The 14,727-nt window shown below is 49.1% G+C and overlaps 5 non-coding genes and 1 pseudogene across 5 annotated transcripts; all 6 read left to right on the top strand.

Moving 5' to 3' along the window:
* The first annotated feature begins 1,002 nt into the window (after positions 1-1,002).
* Positions 1,003-1,193, top strand: LOC130351468 (U2 spliceosomal RNA). Its single transcript, XR_008888166.1, has one exon. It is a non-coding gene; the product is annotated as a U2 spliceosomal RNA (small nuclear RNA).
* A 5,228-nt stretch (positions 1,194-6,421) lies between these two features.
* On the top strand, positions 6,422-6,612 carry LOC130351467 (U2 spliceosomal RNA). Its single transcript, XR_008888165.1, has one exon. It is a non-coding gene; the product is annotated as a U2 spliceosomal RNA (small nuclear RNA).
* A 2,097-nt stretch (positions 6,613-8,709) lies between these two features.
* Positions 8,710-8,900, top strand: LOC130351466 (U2 spliceosomal RNA). Its single transcript, XR_008888164.1, has one exon. It is a non-coding gene; the product is annotated as a U2 spliceosomal RNA (small nuclear RNA).
* A 2,089-nt stretch (positions 8,901-10,989) lies between these two features.
* Positions 10,990-11,149, top strand: LOC130351447 (U2 spliceosomal RNA; annotated as a pseudogene).
* A 694-nt stretch (positions 11,150-11,843) lies between these two features.
* LOC130351446 (U2 spliceosomal RNA) lies at positions 11,844-12,034 on the top strand. Its single transcript, XR_008888148.1, has one exon. It is a non-coding gene; the product is annotated as a U2 spliceosomal RNA (small nuclear RNA).
* A 2,110-nt stretch (positions 12,035-14,144) lies between these two features.
* On the top strand, positions 14,145-14,335 carry LOC130351465 (U2 spliceosomal RNA). Its single transcript, XR_008888163.1, has one exon. It is a non-coding gene; the product is annotated as a U2 spliceosomal RNA (small nuclear RNA).
* The last annotated feature ends 392 nt before the right edge of the window (positions 14,336-14,727 follow it).

Below are 14,727 nucleotides of genomic sequence, written 5' to 3'. Positions count from 1 at the left end.
ACGTAAAAAAACGTGAAAAAAAAGTAAGAGGAAGAGAAGGGAAAAAAAGGTGGAAATGGGTTTAAAAGTGATTTCGGCGGAGAAATATATATATATATATATATATATATATATATATATATATATATATGCGCACACACACACATAGATATAAACGTATTCTCCGTTGAGATATTGCAGCCGCTGCTGTGTCCAGGCCCAGGAGCCTTAGCACTGTGCTGTGATGTCACTCAATACCACTGACATCACTAGGTGTAAACAACATCTCTCCTTTGCTGTGTATGTGACTATGGAGCTGTTTGGTGATGTCGTCTATTACGGCCTTCATAGAAGCAACAGGAGATTGTTGCATCCATCTTGAACCCTCAGAACTACAGTGCTATGATGTCACTCACTTCCACAGGCCTTGCAGAGTGTAAACAACAACAACCCAGCTTTGTTGTGTATGTAACCAAAGGGATTTGTGATGTCACCTAGAACCTTCACAGCAGCGACAGCTTTATGAGGAGCATCAGCACTGCTCTGCCTGAGCAGAACCATCACCGCCATAGGTTGTCAAATAACCCGGATTTAACCCACACAGGTAAGTCCAATGGGGTGCAGGCATGTCCTCTATGCTTACAGCTTCCCGTGGGTGTTGGTTTGATACCGTTTGGGGACAGCCAAGGAGGCATCTGCAGGCAACAAAGGTAGGTGTGTGCTTGTGTGTGTGTTTCCTATGCAGATCCTAAGCCCAGTGTCACATGCAAGTAGGAGGAGTAAGAAGGGTTCCTGGCAAATCCGGGTTATGGATTGCATTTAAAAAGGCCCCGTGGGAGTGCAATGGGCCCCTGTCTTGCTGCTTAGCAATAATGGTATGGGTTTAGGTTCTGCTGTGTGTACTGGTGGTTGACTGCCCCCCAGCCCAGAGTGTGCATGGAAAATTGTCTGGCAGCCTCCCTGACAGCAAGCAGTGATAGTGCCCATGAAGGGGACCTTGTTGGGCCCGCCCCTTTCACGGTTATCGCTTCTCGGCCTTTTGGCTAAGATCAAGTGTAGTATCTGTTCTTATCAGTTTAATATCTGATACGTCCCCTATCTGGGGACCATATATTAAATGGATTTTTGAGAACGGGGGCCGATTTCGAAGCTTGCTTCCGTCGCCCTATGCATTGACCCGATATGGCAGTATCTTCGGGTACAGTGCACCACCCCCTTACAGGGTTAAAAAGAAAGATTCCTACTTTCATTGCTACCTGCTTGCTGGCTAGCCAGCTAGCCAGCCCTGTGGGCCTTGCTGCTGCTGCAGCCAAAAAACAAAAGGTGGTGCTGCTGCTGCTTCTGCTGCTTCTGCTTCTGCTTGTGTCTGGCCCCTGTTGGAGCGTCCAGGCACAGGACTTCTGCTGCTGCTGACTAAATGGCCTCCTTAATTGGATCATTTGAGTAGCCAGCACACCTGTGCAGGTAGGGCATGACATGATAGGCAGCTGCCTTGATAGCGGGTGGGTGCTGAATGTTCCTAATTGACAAAATAAGATTAATGCTTATGAAGAAATATAAAATCTCATCCCTTCCCCAATATCGCGCCACACCCCTACCCCTTAATTCCCTGGTTGAACGTGATGGACATATGTCTTTTTTCGACCGTACTAACTATGTAACTATGTAACATAACATGGGGGGGGGGGGGGGGGGGTCTCCTGGCTGTTCACACAGGTGTGTCATTGCTGTACATTGACCATGCATTGCTTCTGTGGTATTGCAAAGGCAAAGACAAATGCTTCCAGCCATCCATTGCACTAATGGATTGGTCATCAGCTGGCTGTCTATGTCCCGCATCAATATAGACCAAAGTACAGAGGGTTAGGCTATGCTATTGTGCACCTACCTGATGCATCAGAAGGTGCGAGGCCCTTGCTAAATTCTGTGCACAGACTTTGAGATCTATGCTTTAGACTGTATCTAAACCTGCTCCAACATGGACTGACATTCTGGCCTACTTTCAGCCGATGCGACTTGTCTGTCGCTGAACAGTCGCTTTTTATGTATTCAGCACCTATGTATAATGTTGTAAAAATGCTCTAGAAGCTAAAGTCGCAGAAATGTCACACATATTTGGCCTGCAACTTTCTGTGCGACAAATTCAGACAGGAAAAATCAGTATAAATCCTTAGAAAATTATCCCCCAGTGTCTCCATCTGCTGGCGGTATTGAATAAGCATTGCTGCACTGATGGGGTATGCATTAGACGAAAAAAAAGAAGAAAAAGAAGAATAATACGCCCAGAAAAGAGGCGAAAAGGAGAAAAACGTAAAAAAACGTGAAAAAAAAGTAAGAGGAAGAGAAGGGAAAAAAAGGTGGAAATGGGTTTAAAAGTGATTTCGGCGGAGAAATATATATATATATATATATATATATATATATATATATATATATGCGCACACACACACATAGATATAAACGTATTCTCCGTTGAGATATTGCAGCCGCTGCTGTGTCCAGGCCCAGGAGCCTTAGCACTGTGCTGTGATGTCACTCAATACCACTGACATCACTAGGTGTAAACAACATCTCTGTCACGATGCCGGCTGGCAGGAGGTGGATCCTCTGTGCCAGAGAGGGATAGCGAGGACCGTGCTAGTGGACCGGTTCTAAGACACTACAGGTTTTCACCAGAGCCCGCCGCAAAGCGGGATGGTCTTGCTGCGGCGGTAGTGACCAGGTCGTATCCACTAGCAACGGCTCACCTCTCTGGCTGCTGAAGATAGGCGAGGTACAAGGGAGTAGGCAGAAGCAAAGTCGGACGTAGCAGAAGGTCGGGGGCAGGCGGCAAGGTTCGTAGTCAGGGGAGATAGCAAAGTTCTGGTACACAGGGTATAAACACACAAAAACGCTTTCACTAGGCTCTAGGGCAACAAGATCCGGCAAGGGAGTGCAAGGGAAGAGACTAGATATAGCCAGGAAACAGATGGGAACCAATTAAGCTAATTGGGCCAGGCACCAATCATTGGTGCACTGGCCCTTTAAGTCTCAGGGAGCTGGCGCGCGCGCGCCCTAGAGAGCGGAGCCGCGCGCGCCAGCACATGACCGCAGGAGACGGGAACGGGTAAGTGACCTGGGATGCGATTCGCGAGCGGGCGCGTCCCGCTGTGCGAATCGCATCCCCAACGGCCATGACAGGGCAGCGCTCCCGGTCAGCGCTGACCGGGGAGCTGCAGGGAGAAAGGCGCCGTGAGCGCTCCGGGGAGGAGCGGGGACCCGGAGCGCTAGGCGTAACAGTACCCCCCCCCTTAGGTCTCCCCTTCTCTTTATCGGGTAACTGCCTCCCCTGGGATGAGGACACCGGGAAAGGAAGGAGGGATTCCTCAACGGCAGGCAGAACCGCAGGAGTAGGAATGGGGAGAGAGGGCAGAGGGCGAGACCTGGCACGGGGCAGTGTGACACCAGGACGAGGGCCATGAGGGGACACAGAAGCTTGCCTGGGAGGGGGGGAGGGGCATTTCCTGTGGCAGGCAGAGTCCTTAATGACCTTAGGGGGACCGGATACAGGAGGAACCACAGAGTTACGGCAAGGGTTATTGGGAACCGGTTTTAGACAGTTCTTGGCACAAGAGGACCCCCAACTCTTGATCTCCCCAGTGGACCAATCCAGGGTTGGGGAATGAAGTTGAAGCCAGGGAAGTCCAAGGAGAATTTCCGAGGTGCAATTGGGGAGGACCAAAAGTTCAATCCTCTCGTGATGAGATCCGATGCTCATAAGAAGGGGCTCCGTGCGGAAACGTATGGTACAGTCCAACCTGGCTCCGTTGACCGCGGAGATGCGGAGTGGCTTGACAAGACGGGTCACCGGAATATGGAATTTATTCACAAAGGACTCCCGAATAAAATTCCCAGAAGCTCCAGAGTCCAGACAGGCCACGGCTGAGAGGGGAGAGCTGGCTGAAGTGGAAATCCGAACAGGTACCGTGAGACGTGGAGAAGCCGACTTGGCATCAAGAGACGCCACACCCACGAGAGCTGAGTGTGAGCGTGCGTTTCCCAGACGTGGAGGACGGATTGGGCAATCCACCAGAAAATGTTCAGTACTGGCACAGTACAAACAAAGATTCTCTTCCTTACGGCGATTCCTCTCTTCCAGGGTCAGGCGAGACCGATCCACTTGCATGGCCTCCTCGGCGGGAGGCCTAGGCGCAGATTGCAGTGGAGACTGTGGGAGAGGTGGCCAGAGATCTAAGTCTTTTTCCTGGCGGAGCTCTTGATGCCTCTCAGAAAAACGCATGTCAATGCGAGTGGCTAGATGAATGAGTTCATGCAGGCTAGCAGGAGTCTCTCGTGCGGCCAGAACATCTTTAATGTTGCTGGATAGGCCTTTTTTAAAGGTCGCGCAGAGAGCCTCATTATTCCAGGAAAGTTCAGAAGCAAGAGTACGGAATTGTATGGCGTACTCGCCAACGGAGGAATTACCCTGGACCAGGTTCAACAGGGCAGTCTCAGCAGAAGAGGCTCGGGCAGGTTCCTCAAAGACACTTCGAATTTCCGAGAAGAAGGAGTGTACAGAGGCAGTGACGGGGTCATCACGGTCCCAGAGCGGTGTGGCCCATGACAGGGCTTTTCCAGACAGAAGGCTGACTACGAAAGCCACCTTAGACCTTTCAGTAGGAAACTGATCCGACATCATCTCCAGATGCAGGGAACATTGGGAAAGAAAGCCACGGCAAAACTTAGAGTCCCCATTAAATTTGTCCGGCAAAGACAGGCGGAGGCTAGGAGTGGCCACTCGCTGCGGAAGAGGTGCAGGAGCTGGCGGAGGAGATGGTTGCTGCTGCTGTAGCTGAGACTGAATCTGCTGTAGCTGCGACTGGAGTTGCTGAGTCATGGTGGTCAAGTACGACAGCTGGTGATCTTGTTGGGCAATCTGTCGGGCTTGCTGGGCGACCAGTGTGGGGAGGTCGGCGACAACAGGCAGAGGAACTTCAGCGGGATCCATGGCCGGATCTACTGTCACGATGCCGGCTGGCAGGAGGTGGATCCTCTGTGCCAGAGAGGGATAGCGAGGACCGTGCTAGTGGACCGGTTCTAAGACACTACAGGTTTTCACCAGAGCCCGCCGCAAAGCGGGATGGTCTTGCTGCGGCGGTAGTGACCAGGTCGTATCCACTAGCAACGGCTCACCTCTCTGGCTGCTGAAGATAGGCGAGGTACAAGGGAGTAGGCAGAAGCAAAGTCGGACGTAGCAGAAGGTCGGGGGCAGGCGGCAAGGTTCGTAGTCAGGGGAGATAGCAAAGTTCTGGTACACAGGGTATAAACACACAAAAACGCTTTCACTAGGCTCTAGGGCAACAAGATCCGGCAAGGGAGTGCAAGGGAAGAGACTAGATATAGCCAGGAAACAGATGGGAACCAATTAAGCTAATTGGGCCAGGCACCAATCATTGGTGCACTGGCCCTTTAAGTCTCAGGGAGCTGGCGCGCGCGCGCCCTAGAGAGCGGAGCCGCGCGCGCCAGCACATGACCGCAGGAGACGGGAACGGGTAAGTGACCTGGGATGCGATTCGCGAGCGGGCGCGTCCCGCTGTGCGAATCGCATCCCCAACGGCCATGACAGGGCAGCGCTCCCGGTCAGCGCTGACCGGGGAGCTGCAGGGAGAAAGGCGCCGTGAGCGCTCCGGGGAGGAGCGGGGACCCGGAGCGCTAGGCGTAACAATCTCTCCTTTGCTGTGTATGTGACTATGGAGCTGTTTGGTGATGTCGTCTATTACGGCCTTCATAGAAGCAACAGGAGATTGTTGCATCCATCTTGAACCCTCAGAACTACAGTGCTATGATGTCACTCACTTCCACAGGCCTTGCAGAGTGTAAACAACAACAACCCAGCTTTGTTGTGTATGTAACCAAAGGGATTTGTGATGTCACCTAGAACCTTCACAGCAGCGACAGCTTTATGAGGAGCATCAGCACTGCTCTGCCTGAGCAGAACCATCACCGCCATAGGTTGTCAAATAACCCGGATTTAACCCACACAGGTAAGTCCAATGGGGTGCAGGCATGTCCTCTATGCTTACAGCTTCCCGTGGGTGTTGGTTTGATACCGTTTGGGGACAGCCAAGGAGGCATCTGCAGGCAACAAAGGTAGGTGTGTGCTTGTGTGTGTGTTTCCTATGCAGATCCTAAGCCCAGTGTCACATGCAAGTAGGAGGAGTAAGAAGGGTTCCTGGCAAATCCGGGTTATGGATTGCATTTAAAAAGGCCCCGTGGGAGTGCAATGGGCCCCTGTCTTGCTGCTTAGCAATAATGGTATGGGTTTAGGTTCTGCTGTGTGTACTGGTGGTTGACTGCCCCCCAGCCCAGAGTGTGCATGGAAAATTGTCTGGCAGCCTCCCTGACAGCAAGCAGTGATAGTGCCCATGAAGGGGACCTTGTTGGGCCCGCCCCTTTCACGGTTATCGCTTCTCGGCCTTTTGGCTAAGATCAAGTGTAGTATCTGTTCTTATCAGTTTAATATCTGATACGTCCCCTATCTGGGGACCATATATTAAATGGATTTTTGAGAACGGGGGCCGATTTCGAAGCTTGCTTCCGTCGCCCTATGCATTGACCCGATATGGCAGTATCTTCGGGTACAGTGCACCACCCCCTTACAGGGTTAAAAAGAAAGATTCCTACTTTCATTGCTACCTGCTTGCTGGCTAGCCAGCTAGCCAGCCCTGTGGGCCTTGCTGCTGCTGCAGCCAAAAAACAAAAGGTGGTGCTGCTGCTGCTTCTGCTGCTTCTGCTTCTGCTTGTGTCTGGCCCCTGTTGGAGCGTCCAGGCACAGGACTTCTGCTGCTGCTGACTAAATGGCCTCCTTAATTGGATCATTTGAGTAGCCAGCACACCTGTGCAGGTAGGGCATGACATGATAGGCAGCTGCCTTGATAGCGGGTGGGTGCTGAATGTTCCTAATTGACAAAATAAGATTAATGCTTATGAAGAAATATAAAATCTCATCCCTTCCCCAATATCGCGCCACACCCCTACCCCTTAATTCCCTGGTTGAACGTGATGGACATATGTCTTTTTTCGACCGTACTAACTATGTAACTATGTAACATAACATGGGGGGGGGGGGGGGGGGGGGTCTCCTGGCTGTTCACACAGGTGTGTCATTGCTGTACATTGACCATGCATTGCTTCTGTGGTATTGCAAAGGCAAAGACAAATGCTTCCAGCCATCCATTGCACTAATGGATTGGTCATCAGCTGGCTGTCTATGTCCCGCATCAATATAGACCAAAGTACAGAGGGTTAGGCTATGCTATTGTGCACCTACCTGATGCATCAGAAGGTGCGAGGCCCTTGCTAAATTCTGTGCACAGACTTTGAGATCTATGCTTTAGACTGTATCTAAACCTGCTCCAACATGGACTGACATTCTGGCCTACTTTCAGCCGATGCGACTTGTCTGTCGCTGAACAGTCGCTTTTTATGTATTCAGCACCTATGTATAATGTTGTAAAAATGCTCTAGAAGCTAAAGTCGCAGAAATGTCACACATATTTGGCCTGCAACTTTCTGTGCGACAAATTCAGACAGGAAAAATCAGTATAAATCCTTAGAAAATTATCCCCCAGTGTCTCCATCTGCTGGCGGTATTGAATAAGCATTGCTGCACTGATGGGGTATGCATTAGACGAAAAAAAAGAAGAAAAAGAAGAATAATACGCCCAGAAAAGAGGCGAAAAGGAGAAAAACGTAAAAAAACGTGAAAAAAAGTAAGAGGAAGAGAAGGGAAAAAAAGGTGGAAATGGGTTTAAAAGTGATTTCGGCGGAGAAATATATATATATATATATATATATATATATATATATATATATATATGCGCACACACACACATAGATATAAACGTATTCTCCGTTGAGATATTGCAGCCGCTGCTGTGTCCAGGCCCAGGAGCCTTAGCACTGTGCTGTGATGTCACTCAATACCACTGACATCACTAGGTGTAAACAACATCTCTCCTTTGCTGTGTATGTGACTATGGAGCTGTTTGGTGATGTCGTCTATTACGGCCTTCATAGAAGCAACAGGAGATTGTTGCATCCATCTTGAACCCTCAGAACTACAGTGCTATGATGTCACTCACTTCCACAGGCCTTGCAGAGTGTAAACAACAACAACCCAGCTTTGTTGTGTATGTAACCAAAGGGATTTGTGATGTCACCTAGAACCTTCACAGCAGCGACAGCTTTATGAGGAGCATCAGCACTGCTCTGCCTGAGCAGAACCATCACCGCCATAGGTTGTCAAATAACCCGGATTTAACCCACACAGGTAAGTCCAATGGGGTGCAGGCATGTCCTCTATGCTTACAGCTTCCCGTGGGTGTTGGTTTGATACCGTTTGGGGACAGCCAAGGAGGCATCTGCAGGCAACAAAGGTAGGTGTGTGCTTGTGTGTGTGTTTCCTATGCAGATCCTAAGCCCAGTGTCACATGCAAGTAGGAGGAGTAAGAAGGGTTCCTGGCAAATCCGGGTTATGGATTGCATTTAAAAAGGCCCCGTGGGAGTGCAATGGGCCCCTGTCTTGCTGCTTAGCAATAATGGTATGGGTTTAGGTTCTGCTGTGTGTACTGGTGGTTGACTGCCCCCCAGCCCAGAGTGTGCATGGAAAATTGTCTGGCAGCCTCCCTGACAGCAAGCAGCGATAGTGCCCATGAAGGGGACCTTGTTGGGCCCGCCCCTTTCACGGTTATCGCTTCTCGGCCTTTTGGCTAAGATCAAGTGTAGTATCTGTTCTTATCAGTTTAATATCTGATACGTCCCCTATCTGGGGACCATATATTAAATGGATTTTTGAGAACGGGGGCCGATTTCGAAGCTTGCTTCCGTCGCCCTATGCATTGACCCGATATGGCAGTATCTTCGGGTACAGTGCACCACCCCCTTACAGGGTTAAAAAGAAAGATTCCTACTTTCATTGCTACCTGCTTGCTGGCTAGCCAGCTAGCCAGCCCTGTGGGCCTTGCTGCTGCTGCAGCCAAAAAACAAAAGGTGGTGCTGCTGCTGCTTCTGCTGCTTCTGCTTGTGTCTGGCCCCTGTTGGAGCGTCCAGGCACAGGACTTCTGCTGCTGCTGACTAAATGGCCTCCTTAATTGGATCATTTGAGTAGCCAGCACACCTGTGCAGGTAGGGCATGACATGATAGGCAGCTGCCTTGATAGCGGGTGGGTGCTGAATGTTCCTAATTGACAAAATAAGATTAATGCTTATGAAGAAATATAAAATCTCATCCCTTCCCCAATATCGCGCCACACCCCTACCCCTTAATTCCCTGGTTGAACGTGATGGACATATGTCTTTTTTCGACCGTACTAACTATGTAACTATGTAACATAACATGGGGGGGGGGGGGGGGGGGTCTCCTGGCTGTTCACACAGGTGTGTCATTGCTGTACATTGACCATGCATTGCTTCTGTGGTATTGCAAAGGCAAAGACAAATGCTTCCAGCCATCCATTGCACTAATGGATTGGTCATCAGCTGGCTGTCTATGTCCCGCATCAATATAGACCAAAGTACAGAGGGTTAGGCTATGCTATTGTGCACCTACCTGATGCATCAGAAGGTGCGAGGCCCTTGCTAAATTCTGTGCACAGACTTTGAGATCTATGCTTTAGACTGTATCTAAACCTGCTCCAACATGGACTGACATTCTGGCCTACTTTCAGCCGATGCGACTTGTCTGTCGCTGAACAGTCGCTTTTTATGTATTCAGCACCTATGTATAATGTTGTAAAAATGCTCTAGAAGCTAAAGTCGCAGAAATGTCACACATATTTGGCCTGCAACTTTCTGTGCGACAAATTCAGACAGGAAAAATCAGTATAAATCCTTAGAAAATTATCCCCCAGTGTCTCCATCTGCTGGCGGTATTGAATAAGCATTGCTGCACTGATGGGGTATGCATTAGACGAAAAAAAAGAAGAAAAAGAAGAATAATACGCCCAGAAAAGAGGCGAAAAGGAGAAAAACGTAAAAAAACGTGAAAAAAAAGTAAGAGGAAGAGAAGGGAAAAAAAGGTGGAAATGGGTTTAAAAGTGATTTCGGCGGAGAATATATATATATATATATATATATATATATATATATATATATATATGCGCACACACACACATAGATATAAACGTATTCTCCGTTGAGATATTGCAGCCGCTGCTGTGTCCAGGCCCAGGAGCCTTAGCACTGTGCTGTGATGTCACTCAATACCACTGACATCACTAGGTGTAAACAACATCTCTCCTTTGCTGTGTATGTGACTATGGAGCTGTTTGGTGATGTCGTCTATTACGGCCTTCATAGAAGCAACAGGAGATTGTTGCATCCATCTTGAACCCTCAGAACTACAGTGCTATGATGTCACTCACTTCCACAGGCCTTGCAGAGTGTAAACAACAACAACCCAGCTTTGTTGTGTATGTAACCAAAGGGATTTGTGATGTCACCTAGAACCTTCACAGCAGCGACAGCTTTATGAGGAGCATCAGCACTGCTCTGCCTGAGCAGAACCATCACCGCCATAGGTTGTCAAATAACCCGGATTTAACCCACACAGGTAAGTCCAATGGGGTGCAGGCATGTCCTCTATGCTTACAGCTTCCCGTGGGTGTTGGTTTGATACCGTTTGGGGACAGCCAAGGAGGCATCTGCAGGCAACAAAGGTAGGTGTGTGCTTGTGTGTGTGTTTCCTATGCAGATCCTAAGCCCAGTGTCACATGCAAGTAGGAGGAGTAAGAAGGGTTCCTGGCAAATCCGGGTTATGGATTGCATTTAAAAAGGCCCCGTGGGAGTGCAATGGGCCCCTGTCTTGCTGCTTAGCAATAATGGTATGGGTTTAGGTTCTGCTGTGTGTACTGGTGGTTGACTGCCCCCCAGCCCAGAGTGTGCATGGAAAATTGTCTGGCAGCCTCCCTGACAGCAAGCAGTGATAGTGCCCATGAAGGGGACCTTGTTGGGCCCGCCCCTTTCACGGTTATCGCTTCTCGGCCTTTTGGCTAAGATCAAGTGTAGTATCTGTTCTTATCAGTTTTCATTCTGGTGGGGATGGGTGCTGCATGGAGGATGCAGGTGTACCAGGGCTTTCCGGGGCTGGTTCTGAGGAATCAGCTCGACGGCTGCCCCGATGTGACCTGTTCCCTCCGGGTCTCGCCATGAGGCTGAGAGGGTCTAGAGCCGAGGTACTTTTGTGCCTCGGGGAGTGGTGACCCCGAGGTGCCGAAACTCACTGGGAGGATAGACTCACTGAGTTGAAGCACGGGCACCATAATCTCTTCACCTTGTGGCACTCACCTCTTGATTCCCGGCCTTCTGGCTAGGATCAGAGAAATTTTTATAGATCCGACCGGATGTCCGGGCAGTATATCTGCACACATTCACTTATTTATTTCTTTTTTTGTCTCACTGTGTCACTTTTTGCGTGTTGTGTGTTCACAGGATTTGTCAGGATGCGGTAGCCCTTCTGGGTGTCCCTCCTGGCGGTCTAGGGGAGGTGTGTGTGGCCATTAGGTTCCGCACCTCCCTGCAAACACCCCGGGTACTCCTGCTTTGGCAGGATACCTACCGTAATCGGCTCTGCGGGCAGATACCTTGGCTAACGCCAAGGGGGATGCCGGGAGCATTTGTGGTCCCCTAGTAGCTTCGGCGAAAAGGGACATCGAACCTGGAACCTCGCAGGTACCTTTTGGTCCGGAGGCGAAGGGTAAGGTTTGTTGGGGGGCCTCTCTCCTATCGGAGAAGGGCTTGCGATAGACCGCATCCTTTGTGCACGTTTTTTTAGTGTAACACGTTTGCACTTTTTCTTGCACTTTGGGTGAATCGAAAGCACGTTCCTCGGCTTTAAAAAAAAAAAAAAAAAAAAAAAAAAAAATCTGTTCTTATCAGTTTAATATCTGATACGTCCCCTATCTGGGGACCATATATTAAATGGATTTTTGAGAACGGGGGCCGATTTCGAAGCTTGCTTCCGTCGCCCTATGCATTGACCCGATATGGCAGTATCTTCGGGTACAGTGCACCACCCCCTTACAGGGTTAAAAAGAAAGATTCCTACTTTCATTGCTACCTGCTTGCTGGCTAGCCAGCTAGCCAGCCCTGTGGGCCTTGCTGCTGCTGCAGCCAAAAAACAAAAGGTGGTGCTGCTGCTGCTTCTGCTGCTTCTGCTTCTGCTTGTGTCTGGCCCCTGTTGGAGCGTCCAGGCACAGGACTTCTGCTGCTGCTGACTAAATGGCCTCCTTAATTGGATCATTTGAGTAGCCAGCACACCTGTGCAGGTAGGGCATGACATGATAGGCAGCTGCCTTGATAGCGGGTGGGTGCTGAATGTTCCTAATTGACAAAATAAGATTAATGCTTATGAAGAAATATAAAATCTCATCCCTTCCCCAATATCGCGCCACACCCCTACCCCTTAATTCCCTGGTTGAACGTGATGGACATATGTCTTTTTTCGACCGTACTAACTATGTAACTATGTAACATAACATGGGGGGGGGGGGGGGGGGGGGTCTCCTGGCTGTTCACACAGGTGTGTCATTGCTGTACATTGACCATGCATTGCTTCTGTGGTATTGCAAAGGCAAAGACAAATGCTTCCAGCCATCCATTGCACTAATGGATTGGTCATCAGCTGGCTGTCTATGTCCCGCATCAATATAGACCAAAGTACAGAGGGTTAGGCTATGCTATTGTGCACCTACCTGATGCATCAGAAGGTGCGAGGCCCTTGCTAAATTCTGTGCACAGACTTTGAGATCTATGCTTTAGACTGTATCTAAACCTGCTCCAACATGGACTGACATTCTGGCCTACTTTCAGCCGATGCGACTTGTCTGTCGCTGAACAGTCGCTTTTTATGTATTCAGCACCTATGTATAATGTTGTAAAAATGCTCTAGAAGCTAAAGTCGCAGAAATGTCACACATATTTGGCCTGCAACTTTCTGTGCGACAAATTCAGACAGGAAAAATCAGTATAAATCCTTAGAAAATTATCCCCCAGTGTCTCCATCTGCTGGCGGTATTGAATAAGCATTGCTGCACTGATGGGGTATGCATTAGACGAAAAAAAAGAAGAAAAAGAAGAATAATACGCCCAGAAAAGAGGCGAAAAGGAGAAAAACGTAAAAAAACGTGAAAAAAAAGTAAGAGGAAGAGAAGGGAAAAAAAGGTGGAAATGGGTTTAAAAGTGATTTTGGCGGAGAAAAAAAAAAAAATATATATATATATATATATATATATATATATATATATATATATATATGCGCACACACACACATAGATATAAACGTATTCTCCGTTGAGATATTGCAGCCGCTGCTGTGTCCAGGCCCAGGAGCCTTAGCACTGTGCTGTGATGTCACTCAATACCACTGACATCACTAGGTGTAAACAACATCTCTCCTTTGCTGTGTATGTGACTATGGAGCTGTTTGGTGATGTCGTCTATTACGGCCTTCATAGAAGCAACAGGAGATTGTTGCATCCATCTTGAACCCTCAGAACTACAGTGCTATGATGTCACTCACTTCCACAGGCCTTGCAGAGTGTAAACAACAACAACCCAGCTTTGTTGTGTATGTAACCAAAGGGATTTGTGATGTCACCTAGAACCTTCACAGCAGCGACAGCTTTATGAGGAGCATCAGCACTGCTCTGCCTGAGCAGAACCATCACCGCCATAGGTTGTCAAATAACCCGGATTTAACCCACACAGGTAAGTCCAATGGGGTGCAGGCATGTCCTCTATGCTTACAGCTTCCCGTGGGTGTTGGTTTGATACCGTTTGGGGACAGCCAAGGAGGCATCTGCAGGCAACAAAGGTAGGTGTGTGCTTGTGTGTGTGTTTCCTATGCAGATCCTAAGCCCAGTGTCACATGCAAGTAGGAGGAGTAAGAAGGGTTCCTGGCAAATCCGGGTTATGGATTGCATTTAAAAAGGCCCCGTGGGAGTGCAATGGGCCCCTGTCTTGCTGCTTAGCAATAATGGTATGGGTTTAGGTTCTGCTGTGTGTACTGGTGGTTGACTGCCCCCCAGCCCAGAGTGTGCATGGAAAATTGTCTGGCAGCCTCCCTGACAGCAAGCAGTGATAGTGCCCATGAAGGGGACCTTGTTGGGCCCGCCCCTTTCACGGTTATCGCTTCTCGGCCTTTTGGCTAAGATCAAGTGTAGTATCTGTTCTTATCAGTTTAATATCTGATACGTCCCCTATCTGGGGACCATATATTAAATGGATTTTTGAGAACGGGGGCCGATTTCGAAGCTTGCTTCCGTCGCCCTATGCATTGACCCGATATGGCAGTATCTTCGGGTACAGTGCACCACCCCCTTACAGGGTTAAAAAGAAAGATTCCTACTTTCATTGCTACCTGCTTGCTGGCTAGCCAGCTAGCCAGCCCTGTGGGCCTTGCTGCTGCTGCAGCCAAAAAACAAAAGGTGGTGCTGCTGCTGCTTCTGCTTCTGCTTGTGTCTGGCCCCTGTTGGAGCGTCCAGGCACAGGACTTCTGCTGCTGCTGACTAAATGGCCTCCTTAATTGGATCATTTGAGTAGCCAGCACACCTGTGCAGGTAGGGCATGACATGATAGGCAGCTGCCTTGATAGCGGGTGGGTGCTGAATGTTCCTAATTGACAAAATAAGATTAATGCTTATGAAGAAATATAAAATCTCATCCCTTCCCCAATATCGCGCCACACCCCTACCCCTTAATTCCCTGGTT

Source organism: Hyla sarda, unplaced genomic scaffold (assembly GCF_029499605.1).
Source record: "Hyla sarda isolate aHylSar1 unplaced genomic scaffold, aHylSar1.hap1 scaffold_978, whole genome shotgun sequence".
Lineage (NCBI taxonomy): Eukaryota > Metazoa > Chordata > Amphibia > Anura > Hylidae > Hyla > Hyla sarda.
This window is presented reverse-complemented; position numbering and strand designations above follow the sequence as displayed.